The following is a 25503-nucleotide window of genomic DNA, read 5'->3' on the forward strand; positions in this document are numbered from 1 at the left end:
GAACAGAGACCCCTACATAGCCTTCAGATCCCTTTGCTGACTTGTAGCCAACCTGACTGGAGTCCAGTGGTTCTCCACCAGGGGCGATTCTGCATCGGCTTCCCGCCCCCCCCCGGGGGGCACCTGGCAGTGGTCTGGAGACAGTTGGTTTTCACAATGGAGGGTGGCGGGTTGCTACTGGCATCTCGTGGGTGAGGTCAGGGAAGCTGCTCAACATCCCGTATCCTGTAATGCACAGGACAGTCTCCACCACCAAGAATGATCCAGCCCTAGAGGTCTCTAGTGCTGAGGTTGAGAACCCTGCTCTGGGGGAAGCCTTCTTGCCTCTCCTCTTCTGTTTCCCCCTTGCTCCCTGCTGCCTCTTCCACTTGACTCCAAATGCCATCTGTTTTCAAAACTAACCAGCGGCTCTTGTACTCGATCAAAGAAGGGTTGGAAGACATTATCTTCTCTTAACTTATGAGGCTTCTAAGCTACTTGGTGGTGCAAGTTACAACCTCCGGTTCTCCAACCATCTCTTGACCACGTAGTGTTAAATTTTGCCTGTTATTCATTGGAAATAGCCTGGACTGAGATTGTGGCAGAACTGGACTCCCCTACATCTTCCTACACGCAGAACAGTAGAGTGATCTCCATCCGGAGCCTCAATGGTGGAAGTTAGGGGAAAGGGGGTGGCTTAAGGTGGAACTCTGAAGGGTTTTACATTAACCCAACGGTGCAGAAAGATAAGTTGGCTTACAGACTGTGCCTTCAAGGGGCATCCGTCCTGGTAAGACAGCTCCACTGAATCCTTATAATACAGACCCAGCTAGAAATTTTCAGGAGCCATGAGAGAGTTGAGGGGCACAGCTAGGTAGGAGGAGATGAACGTCCACCAAGCAATACTGGAAGCCACTGGTGCTAAAGCCTGTGTTGATGTCTGTGCAAATGTCATTCTATCTAGTTCTTTCTGAAACATCTAAGGCCGTGGGCATACCCAGTCTCTCCCCAGTTATGTGCTTGACCCTTCACCTCCATAAGTTAGTAAGACTCGGCTTGCTCGTGTCCCGGTGTAATGCATGGTTCGACAGCCTGTATCCATATGCATTGTGTGTCCTGTAGAGTTGGCTTTTATCGAGTTTCTGCATCAGACTCTGAGCCGTTGCCTGCAAGACGTGTTTATTCTGTGCTCCTTTGTACACATACCATCATGCGCGAATCACTGCTCCCCAGTAGGCTCTTTGGCTTTGTGCTTGCGGGTTTCTGAGCCTTTTGGCAGGAGATCGGACCTCTCCCAGTTTACCCTCCATCTCTCCCCAGCCCACCGTCCCCGCCCCTCCAGCCTTCCTCCAGGGTTAATCATGTCTGTCGATGGGCTAGCAGGTTCAGCCCAGTCCCGACAGGTCCTGGGTCTCATTGGAAGCCTTGAATGACCTCTGCCTCTCAGTTTTAGTAACTGTCTCTGAAGAACATACTCCGGACAGAAGCCAGTGGTGTCCACATGGTATGAGAAGCCAGGCCGGGTCCCTAGGCTGCCTCCTCCTGAGGGGCTTGGTTGCCATGGGACCGGGGAGCCAAGTTCAACAGCCTTGTGATCCATCCAGTCCCTGGTTACAGCTCAAGGCTTTAAACTCCACCAAGCCTGGAAAAGGAGGCGTCATGTTGAGGGGGTTTAGGAATTCTGTTTAGCATTTTAAAATATCTGCACATTCTTTCCTGGTCTCGGTTAAGTAACCTCTTTTCTGTTAGGATTTCCTGATAAACCCAAAGAAACCACAACCATTGCCCACACATGGCTTCCACGGGTAAAATAATCATCCTTTCAGCTCCTGGCTTGCCTTTCTTCTGAAATCACAGATCTCTTACCCTACTCTTTGCCCCAGCTTGGGTCTCATGTGTCCCCAGACATCCCCGGGAGACAGGAAGGAGGAGGAAGGATGGCCCAGATTTTGCCGATGGGGATGATAAAACGGCATAAATGTGGGGTCGGGGCTGTGCTGCCACCAGGCTCCCACGAGGGCCTCTCGCTTGCTCGTCTGACTTTGGACACAGCCAAGTACCTCCCGACGGCCTCATTCGCACACCACCTTTGCCAAGCTGTCTTGCTTTCTCTCCCTTGGCATTTAATTGATCATCTACTGCCTGCCTGCCCGCCTGCGTCAGGGTGTCTGTGCATTACGTGCTTTTTACTGATGCTCAAAAAAGTATCACAAACCCTGGCGCCCAAGATGGTACAGGTAGAAAGTGCCAGACTTACAATTCCTACGTAAAAATGTCTACCACCCTCCTTTCCACTAAACCAAGTTAACCCTCCAGCAAATGACCCCATAGCCATTTCCCTACTCCTTGGCCCAGATGCCCCCATCCTGCCAACCCCAGGAGGTGGGAGCCACCTTGTCCCCCAGCTCCTCGCCACTGTGTGTATACACACGTGCATACATACGAATGACGTGCATGTTATAATATAAAATAGACACACACATAATACAGATCACATGCATCCGTTGTTTTGGAAATCCTCTTTCCTACTAGCTCCTCTGCTCTGGGGAGCCTGGCACCTGCCTCCTCTGCCTCACCTTCCTGGTGCCTAGAGTTGTAATGCCTGGCATGCCGTAGGTGCTCCACTGACGTGGAAACGCCTGAGTGGTGTGCAGTGATTTTAGAGAAGGTCCGCGCCTGCCCGCGTCGTGTGTTTTGTTGTTCTGGGGTGGCTAGAAGGCTTTTCCTTAAGAAAACCCCCCCTTGCTTCAGGGTGACAGCTGCTGTCTGTGTCCATCAGGCGGGTAGGTCATGCTGGGGTCCCGAGGAAGGGCTGGGTGGTGAGCGTGCACCTCCACATGAACCTCATGCCTCTCGCCCCAGCTTGGCCATGTGTCGCCTTCCTGCCCTTGGACATGGGGGCGCCCGAAGAGGGAGCCTGCAGTGCTCCGGACAGACTCCCGGGAAAGCTTATTTGTCTTTCCATAAGAGACTCTAGCGTGGGCAGGCTTACGGTGTCAGACGGAAAGTGGAGTGCCTCCCGTTCCCAGAAGGAGCAGCGGCTGTCACACTTGGTGCCTGGGAGCTTGCTGGGCCCTGGAGGGGCCTCGGTGGTCCCCCCAGAAACAGGAAACTGGGGTGTGTGGGGTGGGGGAATGGGCGAGCCCAGCCCTCGGTGCTCCTGTCAGCCAGGGCAACCTCAACTCTGTTGTCGCAGAAATGCTGGGGCCCTTACCCGCGTGTGTTCGGGAGGAGGGAAGGCTTTTATTTTTTATTATTATTATTTTTTAATAAATTTATGTTTTATTGGTGTTCAATTTGTCAACATACAGAATAACACCCAGTGCTCATCCCGTCAAGTGCCCCCCTCAGTGCCTGTCACCCAGTCACCCCCACCCCCGCCCACCTCCCCTTCCACCACCCCTACTTCGTTTCCCAGAGTTAGGAGTCTTTCATGTTCTGTCTCCCTTTCTGATAGGCTTTTAAACATAGAGCATTTACCCAGATGCTGCTGTAAGTGCTTTACCGATCAATTTTGTTTTTAAAGATGTGTTTATTGTAGAGACAGAGCGAGCTCAAGTCGGGAAGGGATGGGGGGGTGGGGGGAGAGAGAATCTCAAGCAGACTCCCCCCCCCCCCCCGCCCCCCCTCCCCGGTGAGCGCAGAGCCTGATGCAGGGCTCGATCCCATGACCCTGAGATCAGGACCCAAACTAAAACCAAGAGGCGGGCGCTTAACCTACTGAGCCACCCAGGCGCCCCGCTCTACTAATACTTATATAACCTTCCACACAACCTTATAGGTGGGTGTTACACTTATTACACCAGTCGCTGACGGATGAGAACCTAAGGCACAGAGGTGCCCAAGACTTAGTAAACGGTGAAGGTGGGGCTCAAAGTCATGTGGTCCAACCTGGTTCTGGGTTCTGCTGTCTTGAGAAAGAAGTTTGAGGGCTTAAGAGCCTGGTCCCCACTGCCCCCTGACTCCTAAGTTTGCTGAAATAGGCGCCCCCCACCCCCCACCAGTGGATATTTGTATAGGAAGTACCCCTCCTCCAGTAGAGAGGGGGCACATGGATGGGGTGGTGCGCAGCTGGGTGCAGACTTTGGGAGGTCCCACAGTTTGGCCCAGGGGAAGCCGGTCGCCGGGTGTTGGGAGAGGGGAGGAGGATGGAAGAAGCCGTGGCAATGCCCGGGGGCACTTCCCTCTTCACCAGCCCAGACACCAGCCCAGGGAGGTGGGAGCCTCTTTCTCCCCCAGCCACCCTGTACAGCTATTAAGTGGGGGCGGGGGGGATTTGCCAATCAATAAATCAAGGCACCTGAAAACTGAACCGGGGAACCGCACCGGCTCTTTCCCTCTTCTTGATTAAAACAAACAACATTATGAAATGTCAACCTGTCAGTCGTTTGGAAAGTTTGTGGCATGGAAAGGCGATTACCCAAATGACTTTTTAAAAGTATGAGAATTTGCCTGGCTGAACGTTTTTTAATTAATGCCCCGAGTTAATGTTAATAACTATTCATAGCTCAGTGAGCTGGGCTCCGGGTGGGTTTAGGAAACATTTGGTATCTCTGGCAGAGGCTCAGTGTTGACCCGGCTGGCAAGGGGGCCGTCGGCAGCTTTCGCAAACCTAAGGGACCTGGGAGTCCACTTGGGCCTCAGAGGGGAGGAGGCTGTTTGCCATGAGGGTGACGTGGGTTCAGGTCGTATCGTGGCCTTTCAGGGCACCATGAGCGTTGCTGCTGCCCAGGTGGCCTCTAGGGTCTCCCCTAGGTAGGAACCCCCACCCCAAATCTGCTGAACAAGCCTCTCAGGGGATTCTTTGAAAAAAAAATGTGGCTTGGGGGTTACACCATTTAAACTTACCTCCCTGATTTTCTGTGATCTCATTTTCCCTTAAAATATCATTGGAAAAGTGTTTTTGAGTTGAGCATTTTATTTTCCATTAAACACAGTGAAACCGACGCAAATGGAGGCCAAGGCTTGGCGGGAGGGTGAGGGCCCGGGGGCCGCACACCTCTGCGGGTCAGCCCTTGGCAGGCACTTAGCCACGGGGACGTGTGAGCCCTGCTGGCGAGGGATGCTCCACCTTGGTGCTCGGGCTCGGGAGGGGGTACTGACACCTTTTGCAGAAGGTGGCCCCCGGGGGCAAACATGTGGTTTCAAAAGAGAAAAACCTCATGGGCTTGTAAACTTTTCTTTTCTCTTTTCTTTTCTTTTCTTTTCTTTTCTTTTCTTTTCTTTTCTTTTCTTTTCTTTGCCTTTCTTTTTTCTTTTTTCTTTTTTCTTTTCTTTTTTCCTTCCCTTCCCTTTCCCTTCCCTTCCCTTCCCCTCCCCTCCCCTTTTCCTTTCCTTTCCTTTTCTTTTTCTTTTTTTTTTTTTTCCTCTTCTTTCCTTCTTTCAAGCACACTGGGTTGGGCTCTGTCTGTAGGCTCCTGTTACAGAAGGGAAGACCCAGGAGAGTGGTCAGAGTAGCACCAATGTTAGTAGCTCCAGGTGGAGGTGGGTTGTTTTTTGAGAAAGACCTGAGGAGTCAGGAGCCTCCAAGAGCAGCAGCTATAGCTGCTCTGGCTTGGCAGTCGGGAGAGAGCTTTGCTATTGTCACGGCCAGCTACCTACCCCTGGAGCACCGTGGGCTGGAGGGTGGCTCGTGGCAGCAGGGCTCCTCTCATTAGGGTTTCGTGCACTTTCCTGGGCTCTTGGGATCCAAACACAGGAGGCATATTGCCCATCCTAGAGGAATTGAAGATCTCAACCTCTCCCCTCTGTTGTCGTGTTTGGTGCACATGTGTGTGTCTGTGTGTTGGGGGGAGGTGGGCAGTAATATCATGGCTCAAGTGCCAGCCACTAGTGAGGGCTGGAAAGTCAGGTGGCTTCTTGGAGGAGGTGGTACCTGGGCTGGGCCTAAAGGGAAGGTGTTAGGGAGAGGCAGAGCGAAGGAGGCCTTGCAGGTGTGGGGAGCAAAGATTAGGTAACAGTAGGGAAGTCCTACAAACAAGGCCGGGGAGAGAGGAGGAGGATGGAGCGTAGGTGGCCTCTGATTTCAGCTGGGTGGGTTTGGTCTGTGCGGAGAAGGCAGTAGGGAGCCGCTGACGGCTGCTGAGCAGAGTTTGGCAGACGTGATCGATATTTCAGAATCATAACCTGGGAGAGGGAGACAGAAGGGGCCGGATCAGGCAAGCTGAAAGGCAGGAGGCCCGGGTAGGGGGTTTACAGCAGCAGCAGAAGGCAGGCAGCTTTACCCCTAGAGCCAGAGGAGCTTGGTACAAATGTGGACTCAACTATTTACTAGCCTTGGGACCTTGAGCTAGTTTTAAATCCTTCCGTACGTCAGTGATCTCATCTTCCGCACAGGGATGCTAATGTTCACTCGTTTATTTAACCGAAAGAGGGCCGCATCCTACCATGGATGCCGATCATACGCTGGAGAACCAGATACGCTCTCTGAGCACAGAGACACAAGCTGAAAATAAATAAACACATGCAATCATTTCAGATGAGGTTAAGTGCTGTGAAGAGCACAGTGGCGTGTACTGCTTGGGTGGCCTGTGTCACAGGGTCATCATGGACAGCCTCCCCAAGAAGGGCGCAGTCTGAGGCGAGGCCCTGGAAGTTAAAGTGTTCCAGGCTGAGGAAACAGTGAGTGCAAAGGCCCTGAGGCACCAAAAGAGCGTGGAGCTTTTTAGCGCGCGGAGGGGTAATAACAGGGTGAGATGTCGCACAAGGTGAAGGAATGAAGTCCGGGAACACACATAAAGGGCTGGGACACAGTAAACACTCAACAAGTGACCTTTCCTTATGTCATGAGGACGTTCTGGACCTGAGGTTAACGGGACCCAGGAGGAGGAGGAGGGGAGGAGGGAGCTCCTGAGCCTGGGCACCCGAACGAGGCCCATGAGGATCCTGGTTCTCAGGCTCGGATCCACCCTCCCCATTCCATGCTGTCACGGAGCAGCAGGCCCCTGAGTGCTGGCGTGGCCTCGGCTGTCTCCATGGAGCTTGGCCTCTGTTTCCAGCCAGGGGTTATGTAACAGGCTCCAGGAAGTGCACGGGGCCGCAGGTCCTGAACCAAAACGGCTGGTGTCATCAGAGCCCTCTGTCTGTAATGGCACAGGTATTTGGACAATGCCACGGAGCAGGTCTGTGAACCGTCTGGCCTGCGGCGTGTCAGCTGGGCTAGGATTCGTGGTCAAGTGTACAGTTCAAGCCTGTAGTGACTGTACGCTTCCGTGCAAAGCGCTGCTCTCCCGTCAGTGACGTCCACGGCGGCGGCCTCCGAAATCACCTGCACTTGCCACCTGGATGCAACTCACCCCGGGGCTGTGGATCACACAGGAGGCCCCCCCAGCGCACCCCTGCGAGATCTCACCTCGAACCCCGACTTTGGGGCAAGCCTGCAGTATCTATTTCTGATTTCACAAGCAATCCTGCAACTTGTATTTTGACTGGTTTCTAAATTGCATTTATAGTTTTACTTCTCACTTAAGATGATGAATGTCCGTTTCATTTGTATTTTTTTTTTTTAATACCAAGGGGGATTTCTTTTTCCCCTCACCGAATAATGCCTTTTCACGTTAGACATGTAGAAATAAAACAAATTGCCCATAAACTCACGACGCAGAAATGACAATGGTTAACCTTTTGCTGACTCCTTCCAAGTTCATTTTTGTAAACTATGCAATCCTGTAATCCATTTATTTTTGCACAACTAGCAGTTAACACAGCTACTTACCACTGACCAGGAAATATGCCATGCAATTGAACGCGTGGTTTAATTTACCACCAGTTAACCAATGTGTGAAACACAGACAAGCATAATCCTAGTTTATAACCTCACCTAGAAATAATAGGAATGAGGGGCGCCGGGGTGGCTCAATCGGTAAGCGTCTGCCTTCGGTTCAGGTCGTGATCCCTGGGTCCTGGGATCGAGCCCCGCATTGGGCTCCCTGCTCAGTGGGGGAGCCTGCTTCTCCCTCTTCCCCTGCTTGTGCTCGCTCTCTTTCTTTTTGTCAAATAAAAAAATAAATAAATAAAATATTTTAAAAAACCATTTATTTTTTATTTAAAAAATAAAATCTTAAAAATCTTATAAATCTTTAAAAAAAGATTTATTTTTTATTTAAAAAAATAAAATCTTAAAAAAAAAAAAAAGAACAGGAACGATCATGGCTATCAGATGTGGAAGGCTTTCTAGTGACACAAAATGGTCACGATTGCTGCTCCCATTTTGCTGATGAGAAAGTGGACACCCAGGAAGGGGTCCAGGATGGCACAGGGAGTTGATGTTGCAGCAAACTAGAATTTTAGTCTTAGACTCCCTGACCCCAGGACCTGTAAGCATGTGACCCAGACTCTCTCGTCCATCCGCAGCCCTTTGCTCGCTACTTGACATCCTCTCATCCATCCTCTGTGCTCACTGCCCACACCCGGGATGGGCACTTCTGCAGGATGAAGCCCGGGTCAGCATAGTCACTGTTCAGGAGGAGGGACGCTTTGCCGTTTCCGCCCTTCTTCCAAGTCTCCTTAATAGAGTCGGCCCCCAATGGATGTTTAACCTTTAACAACCTTCAACCTTTTGGAAACCAGAATCTGAGACTCAGCTAGAAGTCTTTACAAAGACTGTAAGCCAGCTGACGATCAATTTGCACATTCCGGGGCCCCTTCCCTCTACTCCTAACTGGGGTCACCTGGAACCCTGATGGATTCGTTGCAAGAAAGCGACATTTGTGCTGTTTGAAGTCAAAGGCTGCTGTTTAGAACTGGTTTGTTTTCCCATAAAGTCATTTTGTCCTGGAGTGTACACACACATATATACATGGCTACGCGTGCACACACACACTCACCTGTATATATATTTTTGGGGTTGTCCATATACCGTACTTCCCCATGCCACTTTGGTCAAAGAGCAAAAGGACCATAGGCTCCACATGTAAGCCTGGAAAAGCCAGGTCAGGGGCGCCCGAGTGGCTCAGTGGTTGAGCATCTACCTTTGGCTCCGGTCGTGATCCTGGAGTCCTGGGATCGAGTCCCTCATCAGACTCCCCACAGGGAGCCTGCTTCTCCCTTTGCCTGTGTCTCTGCCTCTCTCTCTGTGTCTCTCATGATTAAATAAATACAATCTTAAAAAAAAAATAAGAAGATGAAAAGAAAGGAAGAAGAGGCACATTGAAACAACCTCCTGGGCAGATCACGCTGCCGTGAAGTGCCTCTCAGCCTGCGTACTCATCGCCGTCTCATTTCTCAGACAGACCTGACCTTGCAGTAACCGTGAAGGTGTGAGCTCTAAATATGCCTGTACTGACCAGAGCTGCTTTTATTGCTTGTGGGGCTGACTTAGGAGTCTGGATAGGGCATTTTTCCCCTAGGGGAAACCCCCAGAAAGGTACACGAGGGAAGAGAGGGAGCGAAAAGCCCGCTGCCCAGCCACCAGTGCTTATTTTGGTTAGATGAAGGATAATCCTCACTTGGTGTCAACTTGTCCTGACATTCCAGTAACAGCTTTGGTGATCTAGCTGTTTATGAGCTAAGGAGATGGGCACCAACTCCTGTTAATAGGCATCTCATCTGAAGAGACTCCTTGGAGGAGAGGTGGGAGGAAGATGGAGAGAGAGAGTGAGTGTGTGTGTGTGTATTTAGGGAAATGTGCATATCTGAGCGTTCTCCAAGTACACATTTCACAGTTGGGCCAGAATAATTAGGAGGTAAATTGCCATCTGGGCATGTCAGTTCTTTTGTTTACTTGTACTGAGTTGTGCCAACTAATAAAGCCCTTGATTTGGGTTTGGGATGTCCCAACTTCTCTTTTGTGAGAAATTAACTGCCTGCCTATCTATCCATCCATCCATCCATCCATCCATGCATCCATCTACTTCTTCTAGTTGGTGTCTTATTTGATTTTAGCCGGAGTGAGTTCATTTGTGGGAGAGACCACTGGGCAGCTCGCTTGTCTGAGAGCCAAAGCGGGATGGGGCAGGGAGGAGTCGGGGTGGGCAGCAGAGAACGCCTTTCCGCCCTTCCTCAGCAAGAAAATTAAATAAGATAAATAAACCCTAATCCTGACCTGGGGGCAAATCCCAATAAAGATCCAGGTTAATTTTTCCTGACGATACAACCCTTGAATTCATTGTACGAATTAGACGGTTCTATGGGCCTAATTTGCCAGATCAGATTGTGTAATTATCTTTTATAGGGCTGGGTGTGATGTATGCTCGGTGTTTATGCTGCAGGGGGCTGAGTGTGTGTGTTTGGACTTCAGAGGTCCTGCTCTACCTGCCAGGCTGAACTGCTTCCACACAGCGGGGGTGGGAGCTGCTGGAGTGCCGGCCTGGTCAGGAGCAGGCCCGGCGCACCTGCATGGAACAGACCGACTAAGGACAGAGTCCTCGGGACAGAGCTGGGAGGGGCTTGGGGGCAAGGCCTTTGGGCTGGGGCGCGGGTCTCCGGGAAAGAGCAGTGGCATTGAGCATCGCCAAGGGCATTCGACAAAGGGGGTCCGCGTAAAGGGTGGCGAGTTTGGAGGTTGGAAGGAAGTCTAACTCCGACCTGGGTTAGATGCGGTGACCTTAGGCACTTTTGCCTTCACGAGCCCCTTCCAACATTAAAACCAAAACCAAAACAAAAGCTGAAAAATGGCGATTCGTGATGGCAGTGGTGTAAGGATGAACAGCAAAGGCTGGATTCGTTGTTATGTAGGCATTAACATTATACTCCTTTTATTTCTTCTAATTTCATAAGAAATTAGAATGTGTTTTCTGGATCGGGGTCCTGGGCACTGCCTTCTGTGGGTGTCAGCCTTGGGTGCGTTCCTGGAAAAGGGACCCAGCGGGTGGGCCTCCTGACAGCTACTTGACCTGCTTGATGGAAGTCATCCCCCACCCCGTCCCCACAACACGGGACTCATTCAGAAGGTCCAAGAATTCTCCCAAAACTGCAACCCTTCCTTTGGCCAAAGACTTATAAAGTGTTAAAAGCCCACATTTGAGCTCACCTATATTTCCTGCCCTACCCTGGCCAACCCTGGCCTATCATACCCCCTGCTGCGATGCATGACCTTCTGTTGCCTGCATGAGTGACAGCGTAGGTGGTGCACTTGCTGGAGAGGCAGTGGGTGGGTTGGTGTGGGACTGGACGTGTTCCAGCCTGATGTCTTCTTGTGGCCTCACCTGCTGGGCCTTATGATCCCTAGTTGAAGGTATCCGGGAGCACCAGCCCCTTCCATCTTGGCTGGAGGTGGTTGGGCCAGGAGCCACTAGGTGGTGTTTGGCTCAAGGCGTCCGTGGAGACATCTGGAAGGACCTAGTTGGTGTGGGAGGTACAGATGGAAGGGAGGAACCTTTGGGAGCAGGCTGTGGGTAGCCCGTTGCAAGATCTGGCCTCCCTCAGAGGTTTGGTGCCAGGCGTGGCATGCTGCCATTGGCCTGCTTCCGAGGGAGTGCCATCCACTCCTCGGCCTGCTGTGGTCCACACCGAGGACGGAAGGGCAGCGGGGAGGTGGGTGTGCGGCCGCGACAGGGCCCTGCATGGCAGATGTTGAGTCAGCATGCCGTGGGCAGGGAGAGGCTGCATCCGTGGTCCCCTGGCTATCTCAGAGGCCTGCAGCTTGCCTGCCCTGGATGGGCATGTGGACACAAAAAGCAAAGGGGAAGGAGCCCCGCTCGTGTTAAGGAACAGAGCAGAAACATACCGTTTCTTAGAGTATGTTTCAGGCTGGGGGCTGGATTGCCCAGAAGTGGATTGAGGGAGGCAGCTGTCTCTTGGGATGTGAGTGATGTCTCTGACCATCTGGCATCCAGAGTCAGCTGGGCAGGTCCCCTACTGGAGAGGCAGTGGGGAGGGGAGGTGTGTGGGGCGGGGTCAGTTGGCCTGAGTTTTCTGGGGAAGGGGACATAAGGCGGGTATTTGAGGGCATCCCTGCTAAGACCTGGCTACTCAGAGTGTGTTCTGTGGACCACCAGCATTGGGCTGGCCCAGGAGCTTATTAGAAATACAGAATCTCAGGCTGCCACTGAATTTGGATTTTAAAAGAATCTCCAGATGATCCTTAAATTTTGATGCATATTAGACTTACCGGGGATGGGGAGCGGGGGGAATTGAAAAAAAAATTTGTTTTTACCCAGACCTGAGTTTATGCAAATCAGAATTGCTAGGAGTGGGACCCAGGCTTCAGTATGGTTTTCCAGCTGCCCAGGGGTAGGGGGACAGTGGTTTCAGTAGGTAGCTTGGTCTGGGCACCTAGACTGTGAGAATCCTTGCTCCGTTTCAGATCTCATCCCCTTAAACCATAGGGTTTAAGTCTCATACTCCCCAAGGTCTGTTACTGCATTGGTTGGATTGGAATGTCTTGGGAGCGGGGTGGGTTTAGGTTTACTTGTATTAAATTTCCTATCTCCTCCTGGAAGGGTCGGGCTGGAATCATTTCCACTCACGTAGGCCTCAGCTTGCACGGGGTTACCGGACGCGCTCCACCTAACAAACTGAACGTGGGTGGGGCATGGGGGGCGGCTTTACATAAAGCAATAACAGGAGCGGGAATCCATCCTGCTGCCCGACTTGTTGGAGGGTATGTTGTGCTTTGGCTTGCTTCTTTTTGATGAGTTTTCCAGCATGAGCGAGGCATCTAGTTAGGTCTCAAGTGTTGCACGGTTCATGGGAGCTAAAATTGTTGAGTTCCTGGCCCTGTAGTCAAGAGCCCTATGTTGCATTCGAGCTTGGTCTTGGGATCAGTTTGTGGACGTGGTAAAATAAAGCTGGCCCAACAGATGTGTGTCCTCAGGATGAGGGGACGGGGGTAGTGGGGCTCAGAGGATGCTGATCTGGTGGTGGGCATCGGTTGATGGGCTTGGCCACAGAGTACCAGCCTGGACCCTGTCCTCCGTAAACTCTAGAAGCCACGGGAGCGATCCAAGCGCCGAGATGATGTATGTGCGCATCCAGCGAAAGAACAAAACGCCACCCAAACAATCCTCTCCCTTGTGAGTGAAGGTTACAAGTTTTCTGTTTCAAATCTGATGGTATTATCTTTCCCCTTTTTTTCTTTCTTCTCTCTGTTTTCGTTTGCCATGAGCTTAATGATGGGGAAGCTTCGAATGGGGCTATTATCTTAAACACCTTTTGAAATACTACTCTTCCTGGTGTCTGAATCAGGCTGGACAGAGGTCGGATTTAAAGATTAAATATCTATTTTAGCAGCAGCACCAGCAGCAGCAGGGACTATGTTGGTAACTGCGCACATTTGCTCGAGAATTGGACGGATGGCACGCAATAGCCTCACTCTCTGGGAACTCATAAAGAAATAAATGAAACTGTAGCTAATAACGGTGGGGGCCGGGCCCAGAGTGTGCTATCCCATGTCAGGAATTCAGACATGCCACAAGGTCAGAACATAAAAAAATGCAGAAATAGCGTCATAGGAGTCTTTGAGTAAAGGGCACCCCCCCCCAAGAAAAAAAAACCAAAAAAAAAAAAAAAAAAAAAACAGAACAACTCAGCACCGTGGCAATAGATTATTATTTTTTGTAGCCAAAATCCACCATAAATTTAAGTTTTAACTTGCAAAAAAAAAAAAAAAATCACGATCCAATGTGATATTCACTTCATTTTATTGTAGGTCTAGTCCATTGGGATGATAACCTGTATTTCTTTGACAATACGCTTCTAGTTTGCTATGTCTGTGATGGACATAAGGGATGGATTTTTGCTTCGTTCAGAATGAAGGTAGTTTTATTCTATGTTAAAGAATCAACAATTATGATTGTCCTTGGGGGGCTGTCAGGCACTCGGAGACATCTCCCTCTGGATTTGAGGGGAAGTTTTACTCTCCCGTTTCCTGATGTCACTCTCCCTTCTTTTTCCAGGTGAAATCGGAGGCTTGAGGCTGGCCTGGGGATGTGCTCCCCGAACCAAGAAAGAAGGACAAGAAAAAAAGAAAGGTGAGCGGGTGGCGGGGCGGTAAGCAGAGCGGAGCCACACCCCTGCTCCTCGGCTCGCTCTGGGGCTTTTTCTTCCTTTCGACGGCGGCAAACCTCCTTTTCCCAGGCATCCCTAGTGCACCTGCACCCGCGTGCCAGCCCAGAGGGGTGATTGGCAGGCAGGAGCCTTGCTGTCAGCTGTCAGAGAAGGTCCGGAGACACAGGTTAATAAATGCTAACAGTCATTGCAATTAATTCCAGGCGGACTGTGTTCCCACAGCTTCTACCTGGGTGAACTCACTCTCACCTCTCGCCACGCCAGCAGGTGAGCATGTCACACATGCCCAAGCTACAGATGAGAAAGCAGAGGAATGCTTCCTCGCCCTGGGTCGCCTTCTCTCACGGCCTCCTTCCCTGGGCTGCAGACCTGCACTTCCCTAGCCCTCAGTTTTTCCTTCTGTGAAATGGGGACAATGAAGGAGCCATCCCCGCCGTGCTGTGGCATGAGATGAGAGGATACGGAGTGGATTAAGCCCACAGTTAAATGTCAGTGGTTGTTTTTTTGTTTTTACCTCACCAGCCCTGGATAGGATCTTGGGTGAATTATTAAGCCTCCGTTTCCTCGCCTAGAAGATGCTGGTGTTGATGCCTTGTCCTCATGGGAGGTCACGAGTTAAATGAGATAATACGGCTAATACCAATACAAGCCTAGGCCATGACAGGTGCCCTGTGTCTTCCCTTCCTTGTGTGTCTTACTCCACATGGATCAAGTAGAGGTGTTAATGCCTCCGTCCCCTAGAACACTAAACCCTGGCAATTGCGATTTTTGGATCTGATCCTTCCCCCCCCGCCCACCCCTGCTTCTCACAGCCACCCTGTTGATCTTGACACAAGCTGGGGGTCCTCATCAGGGTCTCCAACCTTTGGATTTCCAGTCTTTCTTTCCCGAAGTTATCTTACCTGTGTCTTCTCTGAATGTCTTTCTCACACCCAGGTTTCATCGTGCCACTTATTGATCTAAAACACAAACCAAAACAAAAAAACAAAAAAAAAAAAACCCAAAAAACAAAGCCGGAAAGCAGCCCTGTCATGGTTCCCTGTTGGTTATCCCAGCAACTGGATCTCACCGGACCCTTAATCTAATTATTCCCACCCAAATTTGGATCCTTACAGCCAGACTTCCCTGCTTTGTATCCCACCCCCAGACCTGGAATATCTCCACACCCTGCCTCCGTGCTCGCCCCCGACTCCCCACCACGTCTCCATCTGTGTGCTTCCCTCCTCAAAACCCCAGGAGCACAGGGGCCCAGGGCACTGGTTGCTCCTTCAGCTAGAACATCAGCTCACCTTCGCCTCCCCGCACTGGTGCCTTGACAGCGGTGGGGGGTGGAGTGGGGCTCGTCTTCTGTTAGTTGGGTGTTTCTTCCACATCGGCCCTCTCTCCCTGCGTGTTTTCTGTCCAGATGACGGTGTGGACCAAGGGCGGGAGGGTGGGTCTGGGGAGGAGTCAGGTGTTCTGTAGCTGCTGGGGGTGCTTGGGTGACTGGAGAGCTGTGAGTTGGGGCCAGGGTGTGACCGTGTGGCTCCAGGGGAATTTCCAGGCCAGCTGTGGGCACTGCCTTTGTGAGCACAGCACCTTCCACCTCAGCCCTCCCTCCCCTCTCCATCCCCAGGTGACCTCAGCCTAAATGGCTGTTCATTCCCTAAGATACACGGCCCCCCTGTGCCCTTGGGAACGGCCTGTTATTGGGTCCCCACTATGCGCCAGGACGGTTCCAGGCAGAGAAGCCCATCCTGCCACCGTGGAACCGGCCTGCTGGTGCAGGGAGGGTAGGTGATAAATGGCAACATGGTAAATAGGTTAATTATCTAGTACGTAAGCAGGTGATAGCATTGTGCAAAACCGCGGGAATGTGGGCAGGAAAGGCAGGCCGAGCGCAGGGCGGGGAGGGGAGGGCAGCTTGCAGTGTTGAAGAGGGCAGGCGCCTCACCGAGGAGGTGACGTCTGAGCGCAGGCTTGAAGAGGCAGCCCGTGAGCACGTTCCCTGCGGAGGGGACAGTGATGTTAGGCTGAGGGCGGGAGCTCCGGTGGGGCCGGGGTGAGGCTTGGCTCGGCCCGGGGAGAGCTTTCCCACCGAGGGTACCTGGGAGCCACAGCAGGTCTTGAGACGAGTGTGCTGTGGTCACACTTACGGGCAGCTGGCATAGAAACCGAGAGGAGCAGGGCAGCTGGGGTACATGCAAGTGCCTGTTCTGTCCCGCTCAACCCCGTGTATGTGACAACGGAATGACATTTACGGGGGGGGGGGGGGGGTATGAGCTGAGAAGCTTCCAGGACATTTCTCAGGGGCTCTGATCGCCTAATTTGGGATAGCGTCTTGCACCGGGGCCGTGGCTTCCCACAAGGGTCTATCCCCAGTCCCCCCCTCCTGCCTGCGGAGCCACCAGGCATCAGATGGGCCCTCTGTGGGGTCAGCAGCAAGGAAGAGGAGTGAAGAAGGAGCAAGCGGGAGCGAATGAGCGGAGAGAATGATGGGGGAGGGAGACCAGATGCCCTGGTTTTGCTGTTCCGGTTATAGACAGGGCCGTGGCGGGGAGTAGGCTGCCCTCAGGGACCCCCAGGAGGCTCCTGGCTCAAGGCCCTCGCTCGTGGTCTCCCCTCAGCCCTCTGGGGGGGCTCCTCCTGCTGCCCTGCAGCCTTCCCATCATCTTCCTCCTCCCTCTGACTATAGGGAACTCCACAGTTGCAGGGGAAAGTCCTCATTCGCCGTTTGTCCTTCCCGTCCTGCGGTCACAGTGACCCTCCAGGTGGGACGGGCTCAGGGTGCTCCAGCGCTCACCCTAAAACCGCGTGTCTTTCTTAGCACGCGTCCCTGAGGACCCGGTCTTGGTGCTTGGTGCTTGGTAGCGAGCGCCCTGTGATTTTAAGTGCGCTGAAAACTTCACACCTCGCCCCCGTCTCGGGGGACTCCTCTGTCACCGGTGCCTGGCGCGGAAGAATTAGCCAAGGATCGAAGCCCAGACCTCCTTCTACCCAATAAAGCCTTAGAAATGTGCACATGCCCTGTCGTACGTGCTTGGAGGAAGGAAAAGGCAACAAGCCGGGTGATGTCTTTACCTGCATCTTTGTCCCAAACCCGAGCGCATTTCCAGTCGACTCTGCTGGGGACACTTTCCTACCCGTGTCCGTGTCTACTTACAGACCGATGGCCCGGGGACACGGAGCAGGGTGGTGGTCCGGCGGCTGGGTCCCCGCAGCGTCGTCATAAGTGGTACCAGTGCGGCGTTGACTCGGGGTCCTTCCTTTCACGGGACTGTCACGGCCACTGCCTTTAGGCCCCAGAGGCTCCTGTGTGAGATCATCGGGAGGAAGACCTTTTTTTTCCCCTATAGATGAGAAAGCCTGATACCCCCCTACCCCCCCCCCCCCCCGGGAGGATGTGCTCTGTCCCCAGCTCCGTCTGTCCCCAGCTCCGTCCGTCCCATGTGTGCGGCAGACAGGCAGAGGGTGACCGACCCGGGGATGTCAGCCGTAACCATAAGTGACAACGAGGAGCCGGGGCTCTGGGAGCAAGAAGCAAGTCCGGGTGGTGAGCGGCAGCAGGGATGACCTCACCCGGGGGACAAGAGCCATCCAGAGGACTCACAGATGGAACTTCCCCTCGGGGCCCAAATGTGAGTCACCGAGGCTAGCGTCTGTGCAGCGGGCTCCGTCCCCGGGCCTCCCACATCACCCTGGGACATCGTGGTCACTGCCCGGGCCTGATGACTCACCCGGGCTCCTGGGCCAGCCCTGGGGGCGGGGGGAGGGGGCTGGGGGTGAAGCCTCTCTCCCCTCTGGCATCTGTCCCCTCGGCGCTGTGACCGCAGTGTGGCCGGCCGCGTCCCGGACATGGTGTGCGAGACATGTAGAGCCCAGAAAGCCCCCTGCGCCCTGCGAGGCTGCACCAAAGCCCATCGCAAAGTGTGGTCTGGAAAGTCCGGGGGGCTCCGTGGAGCTCGGGGGGCCGCAGCTGTGCCCCCTGAGCCACGTGGACGAGTTGCACTCTGCGACCTGAGAGGTGGGGGGCACGCACCCGCCCGCCTGTCCCCCAAGGGGCGCCCCGACGCCCCATCCCCAGCGAGACAAGCAGAGTTCACCCAAAAGGCCAGCACGGGCTGGTGGGGTGTCAGGTTTCCCGCCACACCCGGCCTTTCCCCCCCTCCGCTCCCATCTTCTGAGGATAGAAATAGTGTCATCTTCCCAACCTGTCACTCTCACACCTGCCGGGAGCCCCCGGCGGTGAGACGCCCGGCGCTGTCCAACCTAATGGCATCTGTGTGTATCGTCTGTTTTAGAAACCAGGTAGCAAGAGGGACTTTCTGAGGATTTAAAAAAAAAAAAAAGTAAATCCCCAAACTATTTCAGTGAGGTTTTTGGTTGCTTTTTTTTTTTTTTTTTTTGCCTCCTGTTTTTTTTTCTTTTTAATTTTTCCATATGTTTTTCCCTCCTTCTCTATTTTTTTTAAAGATTTTATTTATTTATTCGTGGCAGACAGAGAGAGAGAGAGAGAGAGAGAGAGTGAAGCAGGCTCCATGCAAGGAACCCGACGTGGGACTCGATCCGGGGTCTCCAGGATCACACCCCAAGCTGAAGGTGGCGTTAAACCGCTGAGCCACGGAGGCTGCCCCCCTCCTGCTCTATTTTGAATTAAAAACATTTTTTTTGTAGGAAAATACCATACAAGAGAGTGGGGAAAGGGAGGGCTCCCTGAAGGTTTGTTCCCCCAGGTGAGGTTGATCTAATATGTGTCTCCAGAGCACAGAGGAAGCCGGTCCTGCCAGGCCAGGCCCGTGTCCCGTCTTGACACAGCGCGTAGAGAGCAGGTGGACGGTCATGGGACTCAGTTTACCACCCCACAGCCTCTGTCCTTCCCCGGAACGATGGAGCTAACGTGGCTTCACAGTTTTGTCTCATCGTCTAGGACTTTCCACCTCTGGTCTTCTTTGTTTGCAAGCGGAGGAAGGGGTAGGAAGGTATGAGAGCGGTCTTTAGGGTAAAGGTCAAAGGCAACAGGGCCTAACCCAGCACCAGGCCTAGGGGACCACCTGTCAGGCACTCCTTGGGCCCGGGATCGCTGTCCCTGTTGAGGGAGTGGGCGGGGAGGGGCCGGGGCAGAGGCAGGGTCACGGGGACACTGTTTGGCCTAGGCCACGAGGGTCAGCTTCGCAGGGCCCCGCTGACTGGAGATGAGGCGGTCGGAGGTATGGGCATGAATGTTACTTGGCCCAGGTGTGAGAACTTGTGCGGAAGGCTCGGCCTCCGGGTGACTCAGTCTGCTAGCAAAGCTATAAAAGGGAAGTGACTCACTGTCAGCCCTGAACAAGAACTCCTAAGGCCAGGCCGCCAGCACCTGTCTGGGACGTGGTTAGTTATTAACGCTGCCAGTAAGAGTGTCATGGGAACCAGACGCCGGCCTGGATTGCTGGAGGCAGCTGGGCTTTCCACAGCCTGCACACCGTCCACTCACCTCCTCGGGGCTCCTCTCCAGCCTGAACCGAAAGGCAGAGGAGCCCACGGAGCTCCTGAGTGTACCGTGTCTCCCAAGGTGCTTTGAGGATGACACAAACTCCACCCAAGACAAGGAAGGGAACCGGGAAATGGTTTGGTAAGGAGAAGCCTTGGCTAGAAGGTGAGGTCCAAGGAGCCAGCCTGAACCTGGCCCTTCCAGGAGGTGTGGGCTGTGGATGGGGCTGGCCCGGCCTGCCCTGCCCTGCCCTGCAGGTGTCACCTGCACGTTTCTGGTTCCTGGGCCTCAATCAGCTCTGCAGTGAAGGCCTCTGGGGTGGTGTGGGCTAATCATTCCAGAGGCCCCAGCAAAGGAACCCTGCCTCCTCCCCTGGAGGCCTGACCTGAGGGTCATTAGCTCCTGCCCTATTGACCTGAGGCCCCAGAACAGGGTAGTGTCCTTGCTCTGTTCTGCTCTGAAGTCACCCAAAACCACTTTGTGAGGCTGCTTGAGACAGCTAGGTGGAACAGAGGGCCGGCTTTGAGGACCTCGGTGGGGCAGGTTGGCAAAGCCGAAGCTCAAGAGCTGAGGTAGGCATTCAGGTCAGCTCTGCTTTTCCTTTCTCATTCTCTAGGCCTGAAAAAATACACATGTACACAAATACACAAAAGCTCCTCCTTCCGGATCCCAAAAGGCATGCCTCGCTGCTCTTGGGAGAGGCTCAGGCTAGACACAAGCCGTGCCGGTCCCTGCCAGCCGCTGCCCTTCCACTGCCAGCTGTCAAGCAGGAGGAGGAAGACTGAACAGGAAGAGATGGGAATATTAGGAAGCCATGCTCTCTAGTGTCCCCCAAAACGAAGCCCAGCAGCCAGAGGGAAGAGCCATTCCCCGATATTTGTTGTTTCCCCTGTGAAGCCCTAAAATACCTGTGGGCAGCAGAGGGGCTGCCCTACCGGCGATGGAGATGGAAGGAGCACTGAGCTATTGCCTGGGACACATACTCCCTGGGTGGCCCCCGGGAAAGTCATCGAATGCTCAAGCGGTTTCCCCATCTGCAAAGTGGGAATAAGAACAACACTTAGGTCCTGCTTACTTGACAGGGTCTGTGTGAGGCCAGCTGAGCTCACTGAGCAACGTGGCAAGGCTTCGGGAGTGGCAAAGGGCCACCCAGATCGAGGGCGCGGCACCGTAGTGCTTATGGTGATTAGCAGCAAAGCGGGTCCTGAGGTCTGCGCTCCCCCTGGGAGGGTGGCTTTACAGGCACCCACCTGTGGCTTAAGATCTTCTTGGGCCTCCCACGGCTGATAAATCACCGCCTGGTAGGTGTGCTTTGTCTGGGCTGCAGCAGGAACAGACAGCCTGCCCTTGGTTGCTGCGGGGGAGAGTGCTCCACTGCCTTCTGCGCCTCCTCTGCCTTCCTCAGTGGGCTGAGAAGAAGCAAGCGCCTTATCTATTGGGCTTTCCTGAGGAACCCGCCACCTACCCATATGGACACTGGTGATGCCGAGTCTCTTTCTCGATCCACACAATCATCGGGGTGCTGATTTAGGTGTCTCCAGCCATGTGGTTTGTCACTGTCTTGCCACAAATGGAGATGCCCAGAGGAACGTCAGATTGTATCTCGTGGCGCGGTTTACCAGGAGGCGCTCAACAGTCGTTGAATATACAAACTGTCATATCTTTGTTTTGTTCCAAAATATCCCACATATCCGTTGAAAGGAGGCACCTTGAGACTTGAGGGGACCTCTCTGGTGGGGTGGTACACATCTGGTGAGTGCTTTCGCCTTGGCCAGTGCTGTGCTAAGTGGATTGGGTACAGTCCTTGCTCTCGTAAAGCCAGCCTCTCCCTGGCCATCGAATTCCATCTCCTGTCTGGACCAGGATCTCCTCTGAGTCTTTCCGGACGGGTATTCTCTGCCGGGACACTCATGGAGAATGTCGTTTCTCCTGAGGCCACCTGCCCTAGTCATTTCAGGAGACTCCATCTGCCCCCGGGTCCTTCCAGAAGGGATTAACGGCTGGAACGGGGAAGAATCCAAGAAGGCCTTGTGGAGCTGCTGTGACTCTGAGTAAAGAAGGCTGGAGGAGAGAGAGGAGAGAGCTGCAGGCCATCAGCAGTGCATCAAAGAGCATCCCCCAGAACCTCAGATGTGACCGTGTTTGCAAATAGGGTCTCTGCAGATGTGATGAGTGAAGCACCCGATGACAAGTCCTGAGAGGAGAGAGGGGCAACAGAGACACAGAGAGGATGGGGATCTCCAGAGGGGAACAGAAATAGAAGGAAAGTGTCCACAGGCCAAGGGTGGCTAGAGGCCAACAGCAGCCGGGAGACACACCTGGAACAGGTTCCCCATCTCAGCCTCTGGAAGGCACCACCCCTGCCCACACCCTGATTTTGGACTTCTGTCCTCCTGAACTATGAGAAGCATCTTCCTTTTTTGCCACCAGGTTGTGGTCATTTGTTATGGCAGCTTTGACGTAAGAGTATGAGGCAGACGTGAACGTGCTCTGTGGCGGGTTACGGGGACAGGCTCGAAGTGAGGGGTCTAGGGGACCAGACTGCCTGTAAGGAAACAGGACTGCTTCGTAGGTTAGGGAGCGGGGTCTGCAGGCCTGTTAGTCTGTGGGCCTAGGGCCCTGGTGCCAGGCTGAGGTGTGCGTGGAGCAGAGCCCTTCTGCCGGGAGACCGTGTTCACAGTCCAGAAAAGTACCGCCCCTGGATGCTCAGACGCAAGTCTGTCAAATCGTGACTTATGTGATGACAGAGGTAGTTATGAGGTGCTTACCGTTGGAAAAGTTTATGAAAGGCAGAGAAAATATTTGGGATCCATACTCAATTATGTATCCATTCTTTATTTTTAAAAAATAATATTTTGGTGCTTTTATGGTTGTATCGTATTTCATTGTAGGACCCATGGCATAGTTATTTTTAAACAGTTAGTTCTTTAATGTTTCCCACATTTTTTTCTCTTTTGCTGCAAAAGGCTCTGAAGACCATCCTGGTAGCAAGAACTTGATTCATATCCATCCTAGTTTCTGGGGGCTGCTGTAACAAGTCACCACCAGCTTGGCGGTTTAAAACAACACGAATGTAAGGCGCCTGGGGGGCCTCAGTCAGTTAAGCATCTGACTCTTGATTTTGGCTCAGGTCATGATCTCAGGGTCATTCAGGCTCCTTGTTGGGCTCATGTGCTGGGTGTAGACCCTGTTTTAAGGCTCATGTGCTGGGTGTAGACCCTGTTTTAAATTCTCTCTTTCTCCCTCTCCCTTTACCCCTCCCTCCACACCATCCTTGCACTGTCCCACTGGCACACACATACTCACATTCTCTCTCTTTTTTATGATTTTAAAAATTTATTTATTCATGAGAGACACAGAGAGAGAGAGAGAGGCAGACACACAGGCAGAGGGAGAAGCAGGCTCCCTGTGGGAAGCCCGATGCGGGACTCGATCCCAGGACCCCAAGATCACGACCTGAGCCAAAGGCATTCAACCACTGAGCCACCCAGCACTCCTTGCTCACTCTCTGTCTAAAAAAAACCAACAAAAAACAAACCAAAAAACATCACCACCACAAATGTACTCTCTTACAATCCTGGCAGCCAGAAGTCTGAAATGGGTCTCATGGGACTAAAACCAAGTTGTGGGCAGGGCCGGTTCCTTCTGGAGGCTCCAGGGGAGAGTCGTTCCAGGCCTCTGGACGCTGCCACATTCCTTGGCTTGTGGCCACATCGCACCACTCTCTACCTCTGTGTTCATGTCCGTTCTTCTCTGCGCTCAGGCCTCCGTCCGCCTCCCCCTGATGAGGACCTCTGTGATGGCATTCAGGGCCCATCTGGATAATCCAGGATCCTCTCCCCATTCCAGGACCCTTGCCTTAATCCCACCTGCCAAGTCCCTACATAAGGTGACATGTACACCTTCCAGGGATTAGAACGTGACTCTCATTCTTGGGAGTGGGGTGTCGTTCAATGAGCCTATCCCCATGTCCATGACTGTTGTTCCTCACAGTAAATTCCTGCCAGTGGAAACACGGGGTGCGAGGGTGGCCCTAATGTACCGTGAAGCGCCTGGAGAAGCCAGTATCGTGTCCATTGAGTGGCATGATATTTGCTACTATGGCTTTAAGGCCCTTCTTTGGCCTCCTAGGAGTCAGATCCCGTAGGGAGGCCGGGGCGGGGGGGGGGGGGGATACTGAACTCCCCATTACAGGAATCGTTTAGAGTCGGCCTCTGGGAGGCTCGGGGCTAATGAGATAATTCCCATTAGGGGAGGAAGGAAGTGAAGGTGGCCTGACATCCTTTCTGTCTCTAATTTATATGATTCACTGAAACCTCCCCCTCTTCCCCCGTGGGCCCCCCGCCCCTCCTCCGGCTGCCCCTTTGAATTCTGGTTCCACTGTCCACCCTCTTTCTGCCAGCCGGGGCTCCGGTTTCCAGCAAGTCCCAGCATGCCGAGGAGCCTGGGAAGGCTGCCTTCCGCCCAGATGAGGCACTCGGGCTCTCCCCTCCGCAGCCCTGCCAGGGAATCCGTGCTTCCCCCCTTTCTTCCCTTTTCCCGGAGCCTCACCCAGCTCCCCTCCACCCCCACCCCTGCCCCTGACCGGTGACCAACCAACGGGTGTCCGTGGGGACCAAAGTAAAGAGAAAAGCTTTCAGCGGAACACAGGCGGGCTCCAGGGGACCTAGGGGCTCAGGCTGCCAAGATTTTGTTTGTCCCCCACCCCCCCCTTGCAATCCCCCCCTCCGCCGCCCCTGTACTTTCAGAGGCGAGGGAGAGAGAACAAGAGAGATAGTTCTCTTCCTGTTTTGCTCCGCTGCCTACACTTTTGGTCAAAGCTGTCTCTGCAAACATGAAAATCCAGTTTGGGTCTTTAATTAGAAAAGTGTGAAGTAACCCAAGGTTCAGGCTGTTTGAAGTTCAGATCCAGCCCCGGGAGCCTGTCTGGGGGCTGCAGACAGAGGAAGACCCCGTCTCCTCGTGGGCACGCTGCTGGCCTGGCGGGGTTGTCCGTGTCATGTAGTGACCCCCGCCTGCTTGCTGCTGGGGACCGGGCCAGCCTCCCCTCCCCCTAGGCCAGGAAGGGTCGCTGGCGCCCAGAGGGAGGTGCGGCTCCTTCTTGCCCCTGGTTTATTCTTTTCCTCCTCTCATCCTCCCCGAGGGAGGCCATATGGTGGAGTGTTCCGAGTCAGGGCCAAAGGCCGGAGCCGCACTGGCCCTGGGGACAGTCCGGCGGCCCTGATGTGCCGTGTGGGTGGCCTGTCCTGTGAACTTGCTGCCTGACCTCCCTCGGCCTCTGAGAGCCCAGCTGCAGCCTTGGGTAACAGCCTGGCCCCGTCGTGCCGGGCGGGTGCCGAGGCCCCACGTCCCCCCTGCCCTGTCCCCTTGGCATCCTTGCCACCCGCCATCCAGGCGGTGCTGGGCCCAAGCTGGGCAGACTGGATGGAGGTCCTCGAGGCCCCCTTTCTCATCAGGGTGGCCTGAGCCAGCTCTTCAGGCTGTCGTGTCTACAGTGAGAGGGGGACGGAGCAGGTGGCCCAGAAGTTCAAGGAGGACTGGACACAGGTCGGAAGGAGGAAAGAAGCTAAGGGCAGGACCCAGGAGCCAGGGGCGGAGGACGTCCGTGCGCTCCCAGGTTGAACAGCAGCCAAAGCCAGGGTCCCGATGCCTCGTCCGCAGTGGGGGCGTCTTAAGGAGGAGCCCCTGTCACCTGCTCCTATAAGGGGGCGCACCTTCCCACCGTGTTTTAGGGACGGAGCATGGAAGGAGTCCAGGTAACTATTAATCTAAATGCTACGGGCAACGTGATTGATCACAAAAGAAATTAAAAAGTCACGACCGATGGGTCTGGAGTTTCTGTACACCTCTTAGGTATGGTCTATACCGGGGAAATAACCAGGCAGTGGCTCATTGTCCTTCCTTTCTTCCATGTGGGTTCCCGTGTTTTTTAGTACAGACAGAGATGGATGCGATGATCATGGCAGATATCCTTGCTGAGCCTTTGGTGTTTGACTCAGTCCTCACGACGACCCGACGATGGAGTGGGTATGGCTCTTAGTCCCGTGGGTCCGAGAGAATTGAGGCAACTTGCGGGAGATCTGAGACTTGATCCTTGACTCCATTTCTAAAGGCTGAGGTGTCGTCTC

General features: G+C 53.6%; 2 long non-coding RNA genes across 8 annotated transcripts in view; one reads left to right on the forward strand and one right to left on the reverse strand.

The window, feature by feature from the left end:
- The window catches only part of LOC112920754 (uncharacterized), a 178248-nt gene that overhangs the window by 122209 nt on the left and 30536 nt on the right, over positions 1-25503 (forward strand). For all 6 annotated transcript variants that reach the window (XR_011999539.1, XR_011999540.1, XR_003235126.2 and 3 more), the window contains exon 2: positions 13815-13889. This is a non-coding gene — a long non-coding RNA (uncharacterized lncRNA). The remainder of the gene's footprint in view (positions 1-13814; positions 13890-25503) is intronic.
- LOC140597692 (uncharacterized) lies at positions 13543-17284 on the reverse strand. Of its 2 annotated transcripts, none has more exons than XR_011999544.1 (5): positions 16987-17284; positions 15860-15913; positions 15216-15364; positions 14829-14885; positions 13543-14066 (listed from the first exon to the last, which is right to left on the reverse strand). It is a non-coding gene; the product is annotated as an uncharacterized lncRNA (long non-coding RNA). The 2 variants fall into 2 exon arrangements; XR_011999543.1 differs by having other exon boundaries at positions 15216-15419.

Source organism: Vulpes vulpes, chromosome 2 (genome assembly GCF_048418805.1).
Source record: "Vulpes vulpes isolate BD-2025 chromosome 2, VulVul3, whole genome shotgun sequence".
NCBI lineage: Eukaryota > Metazoa > Chordata > Mammalia > Carnivora > Canidae > Vulpes > Vulpes vulpes.